The following is a 21,903-nucleotide window of genomic DNA, read 5'->3' on the forward strand; positions in this document are numbered from 1 at the left end:
TAATGTCAGTATATTTCAGTGTAAGCTTATGATCAGTGTTGTGCCTAAGCAATACTATCTCTAGATATTTTACTATTTATGAAACATGTACTAGGAAAAAACCTTCAATGACAGCTAAAATATTCTGTTACAAAGAAACATTCCTGCTTTATTAAGAACAAGAAGAGTGATTACGCTGTAATTGCTTTATTCATGATGCTGACATAAAAATGTGCTACTTACATGTTAACAGTGCCAGAACTGCAGTGTTTGGATGTATTGAAAAAAACAGGGATTCTGGAATAGCATGGTTTTTGTAACAAATGTCCATTAAAAGAGAAAGTTACTTACCTTTTAGTAACTGGAGCTCCTTTGAGATGTGTGGTCCCTATCTGTATTCCACTGTGGGCATGCAAATACTCCATGCGCCCAGAGCCAAATAATTTTGAAAAGCGTGTCCGTTGGTCTGCAGCTACACCTTGGTTCACCTCATGCCTCTAACTGAGGAGATAAAGGGCAGGACAGACCAACCACCTCTCTAGTTCCTTCTCCACCTTGAATCAGACAAGATCAGAAGCAGAAGGGAAGGAGGGTGGGTAGTGGAATATAAATAGGAATATAGATCTCCAGTTACTAAAAGGTAATTAACTTTCTCCTCTTCTTTGAGTGCTGGTCCCTATATGTAAGTTCAGTCTGAGTGACTGAGAAGCAGTATTCAAACAGGAGGAGGGTGCAAAGTCATAAATGGCAGAGCCAAACAAAACCATTGTTGTTCCAACAGATGCATCAGCAGAGAAGTCCTGTACCAAGGTGTAACTCCACATAGCTGCCTTGCAGATGTCAAGTAGAGGCACCTCTTAAAATGATGCCATAGATTTTGCTTGTGCTCTTGTGGAATAAGCTCTTAGCAAGGAGGAGGGGGAAGATTAGACAGCTGATAGAGCAAAATACAGATTGAGATCCATTATGAGATTCTTTGAGAGGCTATAGCCTGACTCTTTTCACTACTGTGACAAATAGTCCAGGGGATTTCTGTATTCTTTTCGTTCTCTGCAGGTAAAAGGCTAAGGCTTGCTGAATGTCAAGGGACTGGAACCTCCTTTCTTCTGACAATGTGTGAGATTTTGAGATGAACATAGGTAAGTGGATAGATTGGTTCAGGTGAAACTCTGACTATTTTGGAGGTGAATTTAGGGTGTAAACGCAATGAAACTTTGTCCTTATGGAATAGCGTAAGGAGGATCTACCATCAATGCCCAGGCTCACCAATCCTCTCAACTGAGGTGATGGCTACCAGGAATGTGACCTTCATGGATAGGGAACACATGGAACAAGAAGCTAATAGTTCAAAAGGAGGCTCAGTAAGTACTGAGAGAACAAGTTTAAATCCCCATGGAGGAATATGCATTTTTTAATAGGCAGAAAAGTTCTGATTAGGGCTTTCCAGAATTTGCTCATCAGAGGGTGTGCAAAGATTGAGTAGTCCTGTGAAGGCAGATGGTATGCACTAACTGCTGCCAAGTGGACCCAAAAGGAACTGACAGATAAACCTGCTGTCTTCAAGGAAAGAATACAGTCCAGAATGAAAGCAATAACTGTGGCTTCTGGAGAAATAAGTCTTGAATGCATCCACAAAGTGTAACGCTTCCACTTGGCTAGGTAACATTTTCTATCGGAATCTTCCTACTATTAGAAAGGATGTTCTGTACAGCTTCTGGACACAATGGCTCGGAGAACAATGCCCATTCAAAAACCAGGCTCTGAGATGAAGTGGACACGGGTTAGGATGCCTGATCTTGCCATTCCCTTGAATCATGAGACCAGGACGTGTAGGAATGATTGGTGCCCAAGATGACATGCATAGGAGGTTTGGGAACCAAAACTGTCCAGGCCAGTTGGGAGCAATGAGAATGACTCATACCCTGTCCTGCCAAATCTTGCACAAAACTTGAGGCAGAAGTAGCAGGGGAGGAAAGGCATAGTTCTGATGGTCTGACCACGGAAGGAATAGATTGTCACCCTGTGGTGGTGACCCAGGGCTCCTCTGGAACAGTGTAGATTGCACTTCCTGTTTGATTGGGAGGCGAATGGGGGGTCTCCCACATAGTGAAAATATTGTTTGCCAGAGAGTCTTGAAGTTCCTGCTAGTGATAGACAGCAAAGTGCTGAGAGAGTCCACTAGCACAGCATTTCTCAGTGACTGGTCTGTGGACTGGCACCAGTCCCTAAAATCTCCCTAAGAGAAAAACTACAACTAGAATTACAACTAAGAATGAGGAGGCTAACTAACTATAGAAATGCAAATTGAAAGTAATGGTACTAACGGACTGCGAATAGCTCTGTCTCTAGCCAGGGCGGTTGAGAAGGAACAGAGGATGGTTAGCCTGCATGTGCTGACTAGCCTCATAGTGCAGCACAAGAAGAGAAAGCACATGCGTGGACCTAACGGACACTTCTATCGAAGTTCTCCGATCAGCAGTGCAGGGACGCAAGCAGATCTACAGTGGAGCACCCATAGGGAGACTACTCAAAGAAGAAATTAAGATACGTTTGAAATCAGAAAAATTACAGAAGAGCAACAGGATTGAAACAATTAACAAAATAAGGACAATGATGTGCCAAATACTTCCTGTTGTGCACGTGAAATTCTAAATCCATGACACCTATGCTTTACAAGACTGCATTTTATTTTGCATAGAGAAAATACAAATGATAAACTCCATCCATCTGTGCAAACATACAATGAAAACTCACTTCAAACAATACTTTAATGATGATCAAGCAAAGAAATTTGTGTAGCTGTCAAATACCCTGATATATTCTTTGTAGAGACATATCATACTAATTTCACAACAACTTTGTTTTCTTTGACAGCTTCTGCAACAAAAATGTCCTGTCTAAAATAATGGGTAGCTTGGGCTTTTCAGTTACATTAACATCTGAAAACAGCATTTGTGCTGCTGTCTGTCTCATTTTCTGCTTCTGCTACACTCATAGTTAATCTCGCATATCATGTAATCCTCCTCAGCTGGTTCCATGTGCAACTGCAGTGACAGTACAACTTTGGCCCCAACAACGTGGTTATTTTTATTTTCTGTTAATATTGTAACGGCTCTCCTCCCATCTCATATACTTCAGATAACAATTATGGTGTTTATTACAATAGTGTCAAGGGACCAGCCAAGAACGGGGCCACACTGTGCTAGGAACTGTACAGACACACAGTGGTAGACAGTTCCTGCCATGAAGAACTTTCAATAAATAGACAAGACAGCAAAAGGTAGAGGAAAAGGGGTATAATGTACAAGCAGAGTAAACAATAAGATGACCTGAAAATGTCATATTAGTTCCATGATTTTTCTTTTTTAAAAATTCTTTGGGGAGGGTTTACTTAGGAAGGGATAAGATGAAAGAAAAGACATGAGAAGGGAGAGGTGAACAATATACTTGCTCATGCCAAATATTCATAAAGTTATACATTGATTGTTGACTATGGATCAGTGAATAAATCATTGTATTCAAAAAGCAATTCTATAACAGTCTTAAGTATTGCTCTGCTATCTACCATTTTAATAATCTGATTGAACGTATGAATTAAATTTTTTACTGTTTCTTTTGATAATTGAAAAAATATGGAATAAAAGACTATCATCTTAGAAAGAGTAAACCATACTCATTCCTTTATATCAAGGGTTCTCAGCCTTTTTCTTTCTGAGGCCCCCTCAACATGATATAAAAACTCCACAGCTCACCTGTCTCACAACTGTTCTTCTGCATATATAAGCCAGTGCCAGCACTGGGGGTAGCGAACACAGCAATTGGCTATGGCCTTGCCCCACAGGGGTCCCTGCAAAGCTACATTGCTCAGGCTTCAGCTTTAGTCCTGGGTGGTGGAGCTCAGGGCCCTGGGTTTCTGACCCATGCAGCTGGGCTTCAGCTTTCTGCCCTGGGCCCAGCGAATCTAATGCTGTCCCTGCTTGGTGGACCCCCTGAAACTGCTCACAGCTCACCAGGGGCCCTGGACCCCTGGTTGAGAACCACGGCCTTATATCTTAATTTTAACAAATATGAATTCTGTATTCTTATTTTAATTTGGAGCTCAGTTGAAATAAACATTGGCAATAATCACTGGTGACAAACAAAAAGTCAGAATAAATGTGAAGGGCTTGATTCACTGCTGGCAGAACCAGGATGAAAGCTTCTAGTAGAAGAAAGTCTGCCCAGAGATAGATCACAGTGATGCAAAATACCTAAAACCACTATTTCGACAAGGAAGATTGCTGCTGTTCAGTACAATTCTACAAATGGTTGGGAAGATGGCTTGGCCAGAACATCTGAGAGATGCACTGATTCAGTACATCTACCAGGCACCCTCCTCAAGAAGGACTGCAGAGTGGCTGTGATTGTTCATTAAGGGCCTCTGATCCAGCAAAGCACTTAAGTACATATTCATCTTTAAGCTTGTGATTAGTCCTGCTGACTTTAATGGGACAAATCACCTGCTTAAAATTAATCAGATGCTGAAAGACTGCTGGATTAGGACCAGAGAGCCCAGCACCTTACAACAGCTATCCCTAAAGCTGCATTCCCCGGCAGAACACCACTACGGGAGAGTGAACAAGCAAACACTAATGCCTTCCTTGATAGAAGGGAAGTCATTCTCCTTTGGGTGCAGCTGACTCTGCTGGCACAGGAAGAAATGGGGAGGGAGGCTACATAAGCTCAGATACCATTGTGATGGGCACAGTATCAAAAACTAGATCAACAGACGTCAGGAGGAAGGGAGATGGATATAGATTTTTACGGTTCAGTTGCTCAATTCTTTGCATACACAAAATCCACTATTACTATCTAGCCTTTTATAATAATTTATATGAATCAGATACAAAAATATAATAATGACAAGTTATTAGGAGAAGCAAAATCACTGAATGTTTCTGGGATATCTTCAGTGACATTCACTTGCTGAAAATGGACCGGGAAAAATCATCCATTAGTGGATTATATTTTTGACAAACACATATTGGTAGATAAAATGACTTCCATATATATGTTGTCTGTCAGATGTCAATATGTATTTCACAGTAAAATAAAAAAGAATGGAGTAAGAAAGCTAAGAGCTACAGACAAAAAATTCAATACTAACTCATTCCAGAGCAAGTCCTTTTATTCTGGTACTGAAAACAGAACACTAAATATTGTATTAGTGATTGTTGATGTGACTTTTTATAAATAGCTATTCTTTCTATAAGAATTACAATTAAACTAAACTAATTTTTACAAGATTTTGTCCTTTTCGTTAATACCAAAGGAGACAGACATATATGCAAAATGATTTTTAATAAAACTGTAAATGATTGAGAAGTCTTTCATGGGATGAGCTTCTGTTTCAATGTGTCTGCTCAAACCATATGGATGATATCTGGAAATCAACACAACACAAATACTGTAGCAATGTTCTCCTAAAAACAGCAGGTGGCATTATCCTACCAGATAAATCAGACCACAAGCATAAAGACTTCACACTGGCAGATGCAAAGCATCAAAAGAAACAATTTTATCTTTAACAGATATAAACAATACATTGTTTAAAAATGATTCTCTATTTCATGTGTTTTACCTTAAAATTAGTTTAATTAGGCTAGTATTTAGTTAACCTAATTTTATAGTAATATAAGGTCACTGCCTTATCTAAAGTCACTTATGATTTTACTGTAAGCATTGTATAGTAAAGATGATTCAACTGATATTTTGTTCTTAATACATTGCCACAGATACATGCATAATATAATGAATGTCTTATTTTCATACTGAATAATTTTGTATTAAAAACAGTTCCTTTTAGAAAAGAAATCCCCGAAGTATGCCTTCATTAAAGTTGCATTTAAAACAGCATACTGAAATACTGCACTTAAAATAATTACAAATGCTGGAAAATGAGAGGAAAAACCCAGTTTCCCTGCAATCCGAGCATATAGTATACCTGTATAGATTTTTTGATTGATTGTTTTTAAAAACAAAGTAGCAGCTCCTAAATTCTGCCTACAATTTAAAAAGTAACAAAAACCCAAATCCTCAAAATTATTGAGTCGTGAACCATCCAAAAATCTGCCTTTAATTAAAAAAATAAAGGTTACTGAAATCTATCTCATCTTTAATCATGTGATTTTTTCTCTCTCTCTCTCTAATATAATCCTAATGTTGTGATATTTACCAGATCCTTTACTAAAATAGCTGTAAAAATGAACTGATCATTAATATGGTGCTAAACAGATCTAGTGACTGTTCTTCAGATCTTTATTACTGAAGAATAACAGTTTCAGTGTATTCTGGTGGAATTTGTTTATCTCTCCATGTTTGATCACCTGTTACGTATTTAAACGAACATTATTTTAATTTGTGAATTAAAAACTGTTTTCCAATAGAGTACACATTAAATAACACGGTCTGAAATACTTTTAGAACATTTTATGATTTTTTTTGCTCTCTTGTTTGCTTATAAGTGTCTTTTTCAGCAAAAGAAAACTGTGAAGCTTATAAACAAAGTGCTGCCAAATGAAATAAACAAACTGACAAAATAGAGAAACATATTCCCCACCTGGTTTCAGTTACAGTAAAAACTTAATCACTTGTAACATCCATAGAAAACACAAATTGCAGATACAAAAGTGATTTTCAAATTTACAAGCCTTTTAAATACCACATATGATTACTGAATCGATGCAAAGCTTCCTCAAAGGACAAAATAAAATAAAATAAAATAAAATGGAGTAGTATGAAGACAATAATCTTGTGGCGCAATCCAGTGTATGCCAAGAAATTTAAATTTATCTCGATTACTCAAGAAAGAAAGGCACAACTGCATGAATTAAAGTCATTTTAGTCATTCGCAATGGGCAAACAACATTTTAAACTAGACTAGACAAAAGCACTAGTACAATAAAGAAAAATCCTGCACTGGCAGCAGGATTGGCTCACCTAGTGCATCTTTGCCATCTCTTAAATTATATGAGCTTTGGACTTCATTGTGAAAATAGGTTATGAGGTAAACCAACAAAACCAAGAAAGTAACAAACATAAGAACTGCCATACTGGGTCAGACCAAAGGTCCAACTAGTCCAGTGGCCAGTAACACAGGTGCATGTTGTTTTTTTTCTTTTAATTCCTATTGTCAACTCGGCCTTGCGTAGTGTCTGCTGCTGGCAGAGAATTGGAAGTCACTCCCAATGAAGTCCATCAATATATCATGTATTGGCTGTAATGTATGTGCACCATGGCTACCTCTGGACAGAATCTGACTTGGTCTGGTATTTGTGATTCTATACATTCTAGTAGGTGGCCTAAAAAAATAAGAGAAACAGTTTTGACTAGGGGAGATTCTCCTTTAGTGCAAGTGGTATAGATCTGAGAATTTGAATATTTAGAAAAGAAGGTCCTGAGTTCTATTCCCTCTACTAAAAGCCAGAAGTTTGGCAGGTGTTCAACATTGTCTATGTATATATGTGGCCACAAAGTCATTTCAAACATAACTTCTGAGTAAGCTGGAGTGGTGGCTACAGAATAATGAAAAGAATCCTTTCCTCCATGGGGTCGGAAGATGTTGCCTTCAGAGCTCTTTGTCTTGACTGAGTGGGCTGTGATAGAGCAAACATAGATCTTCCTGCCTGTTTAACAACCTCCAATACGAGTCAACAGTGAGGATGAATTCTGGGGCATTCAGCACCAAGGGTGAAACCCATTCTACCCACGAACCCCAATACATCAGTCTATCTTTATGTGGACAGAGTGAATGCGTCAAGAAGTGAAATCCACCATCCAAATCTGAGGCCAGTGAATGGGACAGCTATACAGCTCACCCCCATTCACTATAGCTAGTTTTCAAGCCTATGGTTTGGAGTAGCAGCTGCAGCCTCTTAGCAGCAGAGATCTGACTGAAAGCCCATTGAAGTCAATGGAAGAAACCTCCCAATGATTTCAGTGTGCATTCTGTTGAGCTGTAGATGCCATGACGCTTCCACGAAGCCAACTCCTTCAACATCCACTGTGGCCTTCTGGGCAGGGTAGATAAAAAAAACCTGATGATTAAAATCAGGTTTTTAAATTGTTTTAAAATCTAAATCAGAATATTTTTCTTTAAATCAGTTTTTTAAAAATTTAAATAAAATACAGTTTAATTAAAAAATAAACCTGTTGAAATTAAAATTAAATTTACAACCTATGTAAACATATTACAATCTATTAAAATCATATAAATTAAATTAAATACAAAAAAATAATACTAAGTAGTACATATTTGCTGCCAAGTTTTAATGAAGGTCAGCCGCTGAAGTCATGGTAGTCACTAGCTAGGCACTCGCAACTAGAGTTTATTGAAGTGCTAAACAAGCTTTTGATAGCAGTAGCCTCTTCTGGAGGTGCAGAGAGAATATTTTCTTCATTTCAGTTTATTTAACTAGCTCAGTTCTATGACTAGGTCATTCAAAGTTATAAAACCAATTGGGAACTGAAAAATCAGGCAAACTTGTTTTCCTCTTACAATCTAACATAAAAACTAGGTGTGAGAGGATGAGATCTACTAGTTCTAAAATTTTGAAAGACATGGGTGACCAGAAATAATCAGTTCAATTCACCAACTACACAATACATCTTTTGTTTAATATATCAGTTTTTAATGCCAAACATGTTTTGGTAAGCTTTTCTTCTAATATATCCAGTCCATTTAAGGTAGTTCTAGTTAATTAAAAAAATAAAATGCTGTTGCATTCTTAATTGAATCTGAATGTCCATCTGATAAAGCTTGACACAAATCACAGGTAAAAAATTAATCATCTAGTAAATAAGAAATACATCATTCACCATTTTCTAATAATAAAAAATGTGAAAATTAAGAATCTGAATAAATGTAAGTTGTTACATAATTGCTTAAAGGTGAATTTACCTTATAAGCAACAGATTCTTCCTTTTGTGCTACAGTATTGTTTCTGTTGGCTGCCAGTGAGGAGTGGGATTTATCCAAAGTGGGATGAGCCATTAGAGGGAGACACGATCATAAACAAAGCCAGTTTATCAGACAAAGAAAGTATCTAGTAAGCATCCCAAGCATTGGATGTGCACAGTTTTTAAGTGACAACTGAATTTCCACTTTGTAACAATCTGTGGCTGAATACAAATATCACAATCATTAGCTGAGATCGAATCTAAGACTTTCAGCACCAAAACACGGGAAGTCAGAGGTCAGAGCTCTCCTGACAGATCACGGAGGATACTGCTACTCTGGGAGCACATGCCAGGATTTCCTCCATTTTCTTTCCTTTAAATGAAAATAAGTACTCATGAAAGGGGGCAAAACTGACAATCTTCTGTGTGCAGAAGAAGTATGACACCAGCAACAAACACTAACTTCTCCACATTGCTCTGCCACTGTATTTCAAAGCTTCCCTGGAATGATCACCTTTAAAGAAAAAGAATAGTCCACTCTCCTCCAATTACATTTTGTCTCTCTTTTCTGAAACTGCAGCATGGGAGCCAACTGTGGTGATGGTTTCTGTGGTGTGGGCCCCTACCACTAGGAACTGGAGTGAGCCCATCGACTAATTCTACAAAGAAAAACTGACCACATCCAAGTTAATTAAAAGGCAGGGTTTTTTCCCGAGTTTAATTTTTAAGTTGTCATGAAAAGTTATAAATAATAATTTTTAAAAAAGTGGTAGGTCAAATAGATGAACTGGTTATGCTAGTGTGTTTATTCTGGGGTCAAATCTGTGCATTGTAAACATCTGAGATGCTGTGGTCTGAGTATTTTTCTGTACTTACCAAGGGCAACATTCTGTGCTGATTTACACAATTCCCTGATGCATATGTAATCACATGAGAGTTTATGTCATTGCAGAATTCAGAATGAAGTTTTTCAGTGCTTAATTTTCTTATTATGCCATTTCATTAGCTACAGTAACTGTATGGACAAGTTTAATGGGCTAAAAATCCCTCTGAAAATTCTTTGAGGCATTTATAAAATGTCCTGAATTTCTTGGTCCAAATAAAGTGCCATTTCCACAAAAAATCATCTCTCACATCATATTCAATTTCTTCTTGTGATTTTACAACTTTAAAAGGCAGCCAATTTTCCCCTCCAAGTTGGCAGAAATATAAAACCTCACTCCAAAACAAGCGACCTTGCCTTAAGCTGCGTATTCCATTTTCAAGTTTTTATTGCCAAGTTGTATTTTTCAACTTCAACTACAGTGACTCAAACAGCATCACTATAATTTAGTTTTCATTTAGCTTTTAAACAAGACTAGATACTTATATGTATCCCTTTATGGAGGATCAATGTATCAAGAACAAAATGCAAGGGATAAGGACACATTATAGGAATCTCAAAGGAATTAAGTTTTAAAGTTGAGATATATGTAAATCAAGAAACTTTGGATTTCTCTTCCAGCTGTGTTTTAAACTATACTTATGTTTAAATTAACTCTATTGTTGATATTTTTACGTGCATCTTATTGCATATATACACCTAGTTCTCCAGAAATGTAGGATGTATTTTTTAAAAGTAAGATGTATAGTTGTAATGAAAAAGTAAAAAACAGCTAATAAAATTGTAGGAGTCAATGCTAATGTGCTTAAGGTTGTTGGAGGTTTGCCTTGTTTTAATAGGCAGAGTATAAAACCAGTCTTAGTTGCTCCAGATTAAAAGGACAGAATACAGACTCTGCTGTTGCTGTTTGCTGTCCATGTTAATTTTGGAATTCTCATTGACTCTAATTAAAGTTCTATTGATGGAAGAGTTGTATGTTTCTAAGGAAGTAGCCAGTGAATGCTGTCTGCCAGCCATCTCCAAACACCCCATAACCACACACAACCAGCCTGTCAGGAGAGCTAATGCAGACATTGCAGGGCACACCACATTTGTCACTGTGGCTAATATCAGAGATACGCAGCTCTTTTTTCTCAGCACACAAAAGCAAGATATGTAATTCAATGCTCAATTTACCCTTGTCTCGTAGGAGATTTTCCCCCGCTAATTGATAGAAATTAAGCCATTAATCAAGCCACTAGCCATCATTCAAACCAGGGAAGATGAATACTAACTTTCATCATAACCACCTTCCCCATTTTAGTGTTCATTAGCATTAATTTTTAATGCAATTATGCTATTCTTTTACGCTGAGCTCATAAATTACTGCTCTTTTGTTGCTGGCTGGCCTTGTAAAATCCAAGGTAATGCTTTGTGCTCTGATCTTAAAGGCAATTACTGGTTTCTTCTATCTTCTGTATCCCCAATAACCTTTATACAGTATGTACACATTTGTGATATATGCATGTGTGTGTGTGTATATATGTATATGTACATATTTAATATATAAAAGCATTTCCACATATAATCACACCCAGTATAAAGTAGGGATATAAACATATGAAAATAAGAACCTAATAAAAGCTCTTGAGATCAGAACAAAGCATCAGTACATTATAAACATACAATATATACACAGAAAAAGAGAGAAGTAAAATACACAGTCATGAAAAGTTGAGCAACTATAGTCAAGAATTTGAAAAATGCATGTTAAATATATATAATATGGACAGAATGGTTGAAATTGTGCAGGCACTTAGTCCATTACTTTAGGCTCCTGCTTTTTCATTTGCACTTTAAAAGTCATGTTGATATTTGAAAATCAGCAACTGCGCATGCAGATAATTTTTTTCTACTACATGTGGTGTATAATGTGTAATAACATCAAAAACATCTTTCCAAGATACTGGGTTTAATATGCGCATATTAACAACTCCACAGAATTACACATTGACACGGGGAGCCATTATGATGTTAGTGTCAGTGAGAAGTAGCTGTCATGCTTTTATTTCAGTCCATGCACTGGAGCCTAAAGGATGCATCAAGACAAGCACGTGGAAGCTAGATGCACCTTGGGTTACCCTCAAAGTACTGAATAAAATGTCGGTGGCTGGAGAAAAATGGAGTGCACAACAATAAAAGTTGGACTTTTTCCACTATTTTAAATATATCAGGCCAGATTCTCAGTTAGTGTATGGAACTGCGACAATTTACCCCATCTGAGGATCTGGTCCTGCACCAACAAAATACAACATATATATTTAATCATATGTAAAGTTTGACATTGACTATGCAAACAAGGAAATTTGCAGTTAGGGCAGACGCTCATACCACAGATTCATTCTGGTCTCGAGTAAATATTCATTTTGTCATGTGATAAGAACATGTATAATGTTGGCACATCCACTGTGAAATCAGCAAAAAAGACTCCACACAACAGCGTAGTTTAAGCAAACGGATATCATTTTTGTTAAACTTTAATCCAAGAATCAGTCTCACTCTCTCCTCATAACCTGACAAACTCATCCCTTTCCCCGAACAGGCTCCAAACAAACGGGCTTCAACTAGTCTGCAAACTCATGGGACCGGCCCACAAAAATGTCTACCAACTTGCTTCTTCCAGTGAAAAAACTTGGGCTCTAATGAGAAATGTCTCAGACTTCTACAGTAGTTTAAGTCAATTCAAGTGACCATGCAGAGTTTAGAGCTGCTGGATGAGTCAAACTTTAAACAGAAAGCTGGCCTCAACCGGAACTATAGCAGACCAGGGAGTCTGCAATAACACTAAAGCCCAACTCCATATCACAACACGTAGCCCTAATCCTGGCCCTGAACTTAGTTTTGGAAAAAGCTAATCCCCTGAAAGTGAGCTGCTATCTCAAAAGATTCCTGCAAAACACACACAACCTAATAATCTTAGCCCTTTTTTGGATATTCCTTGTGTATTCCCCCTCTCTCATACATAATCACACAGATACACAAACATGTCTGGGGAGGTGACAACCACATGGCAAGTTTCATAATCATCTGAAAAATGAAGTTATTTTGCAGCTCTGACTCTCACCCATCCATGGCCCATTAATCACTCTTACGTGGGATTTCTAACATTCCAAATTACACAGTGATTTCAAACACGCTTTAAAAAAAAAACTTTCACAAATATAAGTTTCTTCATTCCCCTCAATGTGGAATTTCTCTCAAAAAATTATTTTGGCCTAAGATGATATACAAATTCTAAACAATCTCTTTTGTCTAAAACATTCCTAAAATATATTTTTCTGACATACAGCATATGCAGAGAATGCCATAGCATGATTGTGACTCTAAAAGCTCCTTTATGCCAGTTGGCAAAGGGTGAATCCAATACCCTGTTGTCAGAATATTTAGTCAGTGTCTTCTAAAGTATCCTATAAAAACTGGTGACACACTGGTATATTGATATATTGTATGATGTATGTATGGTTAGTGTGTAAAGAATTGTGTGTGATTTCTGAAAATATGTTACTGAAATATGTTCAGACCAAATGATTTAAATAGAGTGGATAAACAAGTCTATCGTTGACAAAGGAATGTTGTTTTGCCTGTGTCTCCAATGTAAACTGAGCAAGTTGAGGCCAGAGACACAATGGAAGGACAGTTACATCTCAGGTAATCAAAGTGATCAAGCCCATCGGAAAAAAAAAAAGGCAAATTGACCACAGGCTGAGGATGAGAGCATGGCATTTACACACCAGCAGGGGAGAAGAACTTTGTCCTTTCTAAAGAATACATTTCAAAGGTTTACTGGACAATAAAAAGAAGGAGAGAGAACTCCATCACTTAGGGGATGGAGGGTACAGCACTCTTTGATTCTAAGAACGTTGGATCCTCCTGCTAGAAGGGCTGCAGATGCTGGTGGCTTGATGTAAGTGAGAAAGTTGTTTAGGCAGGGATTGTAGCATGCTGAAGTTAAGTCTTAGACACTGGAAAATGTTTTATTTTCTTCTGTTTATAATCATTTTCTGTTCTCTCTGCTTAATATCACATAAATGTCTGTTCTTTGTTAATAAACCTATTATTGGTTTGACTATAAACCATCTCAGTGTTGTTATATTGAAGTACTGAGTGATTCCTCAGCAAACCCAACTGGCTAGTGTGTATTGTCTCTTTGGAGGCACTGAACTTAATTTTGTGAGTGTCCAGAGAGTGGGACTGGACACTAAAGAGAGACATCTCTGGAGAACTCAGGAACTGAGGTTCACTGATTGTTATTTGCAAGGCAAGGTAAAGACTGGTGAGTCTGAAGGAGTTTGCTGGTGAAGCAGATAAACTAGTCTGGCAGGGAGCTGACACAGTATAATCTCCAGCAAAGCTCACTCTTTCTAATGCAGAGGGGTATCTCAGTGGCTTCTGGTTCTGGAATGTCCAGAGGAAAGTCACAGTGCTGTAATAAAAATGCTTTATCCGATCTTGTCTGGGATTCTTTGCATAACTCACTTGTAAGTATGGCCTTGCACCGGCCATGCAGAACAACTGAGTTTGCTTCAGACCAGGGCAAAACCAGACCTCTCCTGTACCTGCTCTAGGCCAGGATGGGACTGGGCACTGGAACTTAGAGCAGGGAGTGCTCAATAACCCTGTGATGGTGCCCAGCTAGCATGCAAGAGAAAGCAATCTGATTCAAATGCAAAGGGAGGAAAAGTCAAACTAGAGGGAGGAAAAGGAGAAGAACGGGACAAGTAGTTTTGTAAAATTGTGACTGGATGGTGTGGCACAGGAAACTGTGACTGGGAGTTGAGGCGGGAGGGCTGCTGGGGTTGGCTGGGAAAAGAGAGAGGGACTAGGAACCGGTGAGGAAAATGGGGTGGGGGTAGAGGACTAGGAGCTAGTTGGCAGAGGAGTACAGATTGGATGAGGAGCGAGGGAAACAGGGAATACTGGGAGTAGAAACGTGTGTGTGTGTGTGGAGTGAATGAGGATGGGGGAGGAGAGACTGATTGAAAAACGAGCTGTGGTAGGGGAGGGAGAACTGGGACCAGCTGGGCAATCTGGCACTGGTTGGACAAGGAGACTTGGACTGAGATGAGATACCAGTCTACAACTACATTTTTTGTATGGAAATAGCAACATTTGCTAGTTAACAGAAAGGTGTGAAATCCATTTGAAGGCTTGAGGAGATGCAGAGTGCACCTTTGCTATACCTCCTGGAAATGAAAAGATGGGTCACTTGTACACAATGTGTTCAATGGCTTGGCAGTCTCCACATGTACATTGTTGCAAATACTTGATTTTCCACTGATGCATTAGGTGCATGCATTTTCCATGTACCATCCTAACACAATGATGGTAGTCTGCTGTCTTTGGCACAGCAAGAAACCAGGTGGTTCAACAGTAGGATCATCTATGCATCTTGGTTTTTATGTCAGAACTTGCCCATTGCATCCTGCAGTGTCTTCTGAGTTGAAGTTGGATGACAGAAGAGCTTCTCCAGCTGTCCAGAATGGTCAACGGGACTTAGATGAGTGTGAGGTGGGTGAACAAGATTGTCAGAGACGGAGCTTTTGGTTACAAGAGCTTTCTTGTACTTGTGCTACCCATCATTCACTAGACAGTTTGAGGAAGGAAGTTTCTGAGGACTGGAAGCCAACGAACCAGAGTGGACTTCAGGGTGCCGGTTACAGGTCTCCTAGCTGCATTTAACTGGATATTGATGTCTGTGTGAAAGTTTCTTCCCCATATGGCTGCACAGTACTTGGCTTTGGAAAAAACTAAAGCCAGTATTTCTGTTTGTAGTGTTCAAGCATCACAACCCCTGCTAAAACCCAGTAGTTTCTGGACAATACTGATGTCACTCTTCATTTTATGGCTCACCGGCTTCAGATACTGTTGACAGGTAAGGCTGCAATTGAGAGTGATTCCTATGTGGTGGGGGTTAGGAACATGGGCGATGCGTTCTGCAGAAGTTCACATTCAGCTTCAGAATTGCTAATGTGGAAAGCTGGTGACATTTTTTGATAGATAGGGTTTGAGCTGCCAGTATTGAAAGTAGATTTCCATCGTCTTCACATCAGCATTAAGGGTGTATTACATTTCCTTGAGTGTTGTGACCTGTGTTATTAGTGCCAGGATGTTGACATAAATGGAAGTTGTGGTCTCTTGTTTTGGGCACATCACAAACATAAGTTGAAAAGGGACGATGCTAGTACTAATGCTTGTGGAAGGTCATTGTGCAGACTCTGCTTTTTGCTAACCTAACTTCTGAGACTGACATGGAATATTCTTTCTAAGAGCATTGACCCAATGAGTTGAAGCATTGGGTTACATAGAAGCAGGTTGGATAGCTTCAGCAGTAGGCCCTTGTGCCAAATAGTGTTGTAGGCTGATGACAAGTCTATTTAAGCTTTCAGTGGAAACTGGTCTTGATATGGATAGTCAGTGGAGCCACTTAGTCACAGGAGCTTCATCCTGCCCTGGAAGCAGCTTGTTTCAGGGGGATTGCAGTCTCCAAGATGGGGGTCAGCCTCATCAGGACTGCGCGGTCCAGTAATTTATACGTTGTACAGAGGAGAGATATAGGGCAGTAGATTTTGGGTCTCTGGGCAGATTTCTAGGTTTTAAAATGGTAGTGACCTTTGATCACCTTCAAGCTTTTGGTAGTTTGCTGGTGATAATTTCCGTGAATAGTGCAGCCATCCAGTCATGTCCTTTTCAGCCTGAGACATTTAAGGAAGAATGGAAGGGTCCTGTCAATGTCAGCTGTTCTTCCTGCTTTGGCAGCAGAGTGTGGCAGTGTCAATCTCGGCTCTTGTGAAGGACTGACAGAGACTTGACAAAGGGGCACTTAGTGCACAGGATTCCTTTTCAGTGGTTGGCTTACAGTCATCTTTGAATTTCTTAGTAGGAGGCTAAGCTGCTTGCAGTGACTTGAGGTGTTTGTGTGTCTGATGGCGCCTCTCCACCTACGAGCTGCAGAAGGTCCCAATCTACTGAGTAGAGACTGGGACTAGATATGCAAGAGTAAGATTGGGGCAAAGAAACCAGAGTGGGGAATGGACAGCACAAGAACATGGGCATATTGGCAGAGATGGAACAGAAGGGATCAAGCTTGGGACGAATGCCCACTAGAATACACTCCCCTCCACAGCCTAGTGTGGAACCAAAGATTCCTGAGTCTCACCAGTCCTCTGCTGTGAGTGAATATTTGTGAAACTCTGGCAAAGTGTGTGTTTCACTCCCCTCTAATGCTGGTCCACAAAGATTATGACAACCTACTACTGCTATCAGTTACTCCATTAGTGCAAGTGTCAGAGGTCTGTGCAGGAGACCTAAAGGGTTCAGCTCTGCTGATGAACCATGTGCTTATTAGTATGATGCCACATGATGTAGTTTCTCTTTTTAAGTTTGTTTTTTTAAAAAAACCTAGGAAATTATACACACAAACCCACCTTAAAACAACATTATTAAGCTTACTAAGTCAAGCACTCTGAAGTTAGGAAATACCAGAATTACGGTTGCCTGTGAAACCTTAGTTTTGTGTGTTCCTTAGTTTCTGGGTGCCTGACTTTGGATCTTATTTGCAGAAGTGCCAAGTACTCACAGCTGCCAGTGAAGTCAATGGGAGTGTGCCTTGAATGCGTAAAGTACTATATAAGGCTAAACAGTCTGGAAAATCATGCACTAGTTATCTCAAATTGGGCCCCCGAAATTAGTGGAAACTTTTTACTTTGGGGCTTGTCTACATGAACTTTTATTTCATGGCAAACTGGGCTGTGAATCTACCCTGCACTGGCCTGCCACAGATTAACTGTCCACGTGGACCTGCTGACATGCTTTAACAATTCATTAGTGTGCTTTGATCTAGTTCTCTTTGAAATAGGACTAAATCAAAGCATATTAATGAACAGTTAGTGCATGTCAGGAGGATCCATACCACGTCTTAGTGCGTGGCAGGTTAGTGTGGGGTACTTTCGCACCTCAGCTTGCCACAAACTAAAAGTTCATGTAGACAAGTCCTGAATCTCTGTGCCTCACCTGCCCATCTCTAAATGAGGATAATGCCACTCACCCACCTCAGAGGAGTGTTGTAAAGATAAAATCATTAATGTTTGTGAAGCACTCAGATATTATGAGTGCCACAGAATAACCCACAAGGAAATTAATAATTCTGTATTTAGAGCAAGTAAATAGGTCATGGAGTCACACTGAGCAATGAGGAAAAAACAAAAATATTTAACAGCTGTTCACTAAGTGAGCACCATCCATCTTGTGTACTGAATGAGGCAGGGGACTTATGAAAAAAATAGTATGGGATCCTTTAATTAAAAGTTGTATCATAATACATACACAGAAGGCCACTGAATAAAGGTTGCACAGGCAACCTGAATTCTGAAATTCGCTAACTTTTGAGTGCTTGACTTTGCAACCTTAATAATATTATTTTAACTTAGAGGGTTTTGTGTCTGTGTGCAATAATCTATCTATCTAAACACCTGATCAAAAGGTATCTAACAAGGGAGGCAGCACAGTCTTACTTTTAGAACACTGGAATAAGAATCAAGTGATATAGGTTCTCTTCCATAAATGAAATATGAAATCGAATCCATGCTGGATTCCCAGTCCAGTGCTCTAATCACTAGACAAGGTTACCTCTCTTGTTAGATGCCTTTTTGCTTGTTAGATGCCTTTTTTGAAATAAAAAGGGTAAGAGGGCTTTTCAACACACTCGTTTAACTCCTCTTTTCTCATCTCCCTTTTCATATCCATTAAGAATAACTCTCTTGTGATAGCTCATTTTCCCTCTGTTCAAACTCTCCAACATGCAGTTGGCTGACACCATTTATTAATGCAGCAGAAGGGAGCCTGTTCCCCACTAGGGTTTATGTAGGCTTTCTTGTAACAGATAACATTAAAAAGTAAAAGCAGAAGTCCCTCTAATGCTGGTAGACTTAGGCATATGGGCCATTCGTTAGTACTATATCATAAGAAGTGTGTCTAGTAGTGCACCACATGGAAGGGAAATGGATAACTGGGATGGGTGTAAAGAAAATATTTTCAAGGATCTGAAAAAAAACCTATCTCCTACTTGTAATTGTTTTTGGAGGCAGTAATGATAATAAAATTCCTTCTTCAGAGTCTGATGGGTACCATCATCCTGGCAACAGTTTCCATATACCCCAGATAAGCAGAGCCCTATAATGCCCTTCTGACATGAAAAAGTCCTTTAGACATTCAACTGGAACAGATTAAAACCTTTAGAATGTTCATCCAGTTTTCTGTTTAATTTGACACTATTACATTAGACCAAGCTATATCCAAGAAAACAATGTCAAAAGTAGATCACATCACTCAATGTTTTTTTTTTTTGAATGAGTCCAAATCTTCAAGTGGAGAACATGTGGTCAGTTATTTCAGTAACAATGTTCAGCCTCAAATTGAGTCCTACTCTAGACAATTTTCAGGAAAGACACATGGGAGCATTCTACATAGTTTTCCAAAAATGAAGGTTACTTACTGTAACTGGAGGTTCTTCCCTATCTGTATTCCACACATGGGTACGCATGTCCACGAGTCTGGAATTTCCTCAAAGCAGGGTCTGTTGATCCACACACATGCAGTAACTCTCCTCATGCTCCCGACTTAGGGTGTAAAAGGCAGTGTGGGTTGATGCCTCTCCAATTCCTTTTCTTACCGCTAACCAACTGGATCTGAAGCAGAGAGGATGGAGGGTGGTTACTGTAGCACAGATAGGGACCACACATCTCAAAAAGCCTTCAGTTACGGTAAGTAACCTCCATTTCTTCTTCAAGCGAGGACTCCGTGTATTCCACATGTGGGCGATGGTCAAGCTGCGTCCAGACGGGACGAGGATGTAAGGAAACTGGTAGCAGAGGTGTCTAGAGTATTGCCATTCCTACAGCTGCGTCTGCTATTGCTGCTCAAGTTAGAGCATAGTGTGATGTGAAAGTATAGATGGAACTCCAAGTTGCCACTTTGCAGATGTTCTGCCGTGGAACGTCCAACAAGGATGCCATGGAGGCAGCTTTTGCGTGCATGGAGTGAGCTGTAATATGCTCGAACAGGAAAGATGGAAGCTTTGCTATTTTGTAGCATTCAAAAATGAATTCTGAAACCCATTTAGAAATCCTTTCTGAAGAAATGGCTTGTCCCAGTGACCTTTCTATCATGGAGTCTCAAAGATTTTCTAATGGGTTTGGTTCTCTGCAGGTAGAATGCCAGGGCACAACTGATGTCAAAGGAGTGAAGTCTCTTCTTCTCGAAAGATGCATGGGGTTTGGGGGAAAAATACATTAAGTATACTGATTGATTGATGTGGAACTCAGACACAATTTCGGGAGGAATTTGGGGTGTAAATTAAGGAAAACCTTCTTCTTGTGAAATACAGTATAAGGAGGGTCTGCCATCATGGCTCCCAGCTCACTGACCCTTCTCAATGAAGTGATGGCTACTAAGAATGCCACCTTCATGGACAGGTGGGTCATGGAACATGCTGCCAGAGGTTTGAAGGGCAGGCCTGAGAGTTTTAAAAGGACAATATTAAGATCCCATTGAGGTGTATGTTTAATGACCAGTGGGAAAGTCCTGATCAAGCCCTTAATAAACTGAACCATAGTTGGGTGTGTGAAGATAGAACATCCTTCCACCAGGGGCAGGAAGACACTAATTGCTGGTAGTTGTATTTGCAGTGAACTAAGGGTCAAACCTGAGGTCTTTAAGAAGAGATAGTCTAGGATAACTGGAATGCCCACAGTATCAAGTGAACACTGGTGGTGATGCATCCAGTCTGAAAATCACTGCTATTTAGCCAGGAAGCAGAGTTTAGTAGAATCCTTCCTGCTTTGGGTCGGAATTTCCTGAACGGGGAAGAGTATGAGCATTCTATCTCTGATGCCCAATCAAACACCAGGCTATGAGATGGCATGAACCTGGGTTGGGGTGCTTGACTTGCCCTGTCCTGAGCTAGGAGGTCCTGACATGCAAGGATCCTGATAGGAGAACATATGGAGATCATTAGGAGCTTCATGAAACAGAACTGTCTGGGCCAGTAGGCTGCTAGGAGGATGATGGGTGGGTCTGTGGCACTGGATCTTCCATATAACTTGCAGTAGTAGAGGGATGGGAGGAAAGGTGTATCTGAGATTGTTTGTCCAAAAAAGCAGGAGAGCATCACCCTGGGAGTCTTGGCCTATGGCTTCCCTGGAGCAATACATTTGGGAAACTAAGAGGTCCCATAGAGGAGTCCTCCATCATGCAAATATTGTGATTAGAACTGTGTCGCAGATTTCCCATTTGCGTCTGCAGAGAAGCTTCTGCTTAATCTGTCTGCCAGGGACTTCTGAACAGCCAGGAGGCATGTGGCCTGTGTGCTGATTATGATTTCTGACACAGCAGTTCCAAAGTCTGATTGTTTCCAGGCACAGTGGAAGAGATCTCGCTCCTCCCTGTTTGTTTATATAGACCACTGCAGTGATATTATCCAACTTTATCTGTATGTAGAGTAAGCTCATGAAGGGAAAGAAATCCTTGAACATCAGGAAGACCACTCTTAGCTCCAGGAAGGAAAGCCTGGCATGCCAGGCAGACTGCTCTTAGCTCATAAGAACATAACATATAAGAACAGCCATACTAGGTCAGACCAAAGGTCCATCTAGCCCAGTAGCCTGTCTTCTGACAGTGGCCAATGCCAGGTGCCCCAGAGGGGATGAACAGAGCAGGTAATCATCAAGTGATCCATCTCCTGTCGCCCATTCCCAGCTTCTGGCAAACAAAGGCTAGGGGCACCATCCCTGTCCATCCTGGCTAATAGCGATTGATGGAACTATCCTCCATGAACTGTTATAGTCTTGGCCTTCACAACATCCTCTGGCAAGGAGTTCCACAGGTTGACGGTGTGTTGTGTGAAAAAATTACTTACCTTTGTTTGTTTTAAATCTGCTATCTATTAATTTCATTTGGTGACCCCTAGTTCTTGTATTATGAGAAAGAGTAAATAACACTTCCTTATTACTTTCTCCACACCAGTCATGATTTTATAAACCTCTATCATATCCCCCATTAGTCATCTCTTT

General features: G+C 39.7%; 1 protein-coding gene across 1 annotated transcript in view; it reads right to left on the reverse strand.

Moving 5' to 3' along the window:
* Window positions 1–21,903, reverse strand: part of RSRC1 (arginine and serine rich coiled-coil 1) — a 341,170-nt gene that overhangs the window by 15,254 nt on the left and 304,013 nt on the right. The window lies entirely within an intron of this gene.

This window comes from Chelonoidis abingdonii, chromosome 8 (assembly GCF_003597395.2).
Source record: "Chelonoidis abingdonii isolate Lonesome George chromosome 8, CheloAbing_2.0, whole genome shotgun sequence".
Taxonomy (NCBI): domain Eukaryota; kingdom Metazoa; phylum Chordata; order Testudines; family Testudinidae; genus Chelonoidis; species Chelonoidis abingdonii.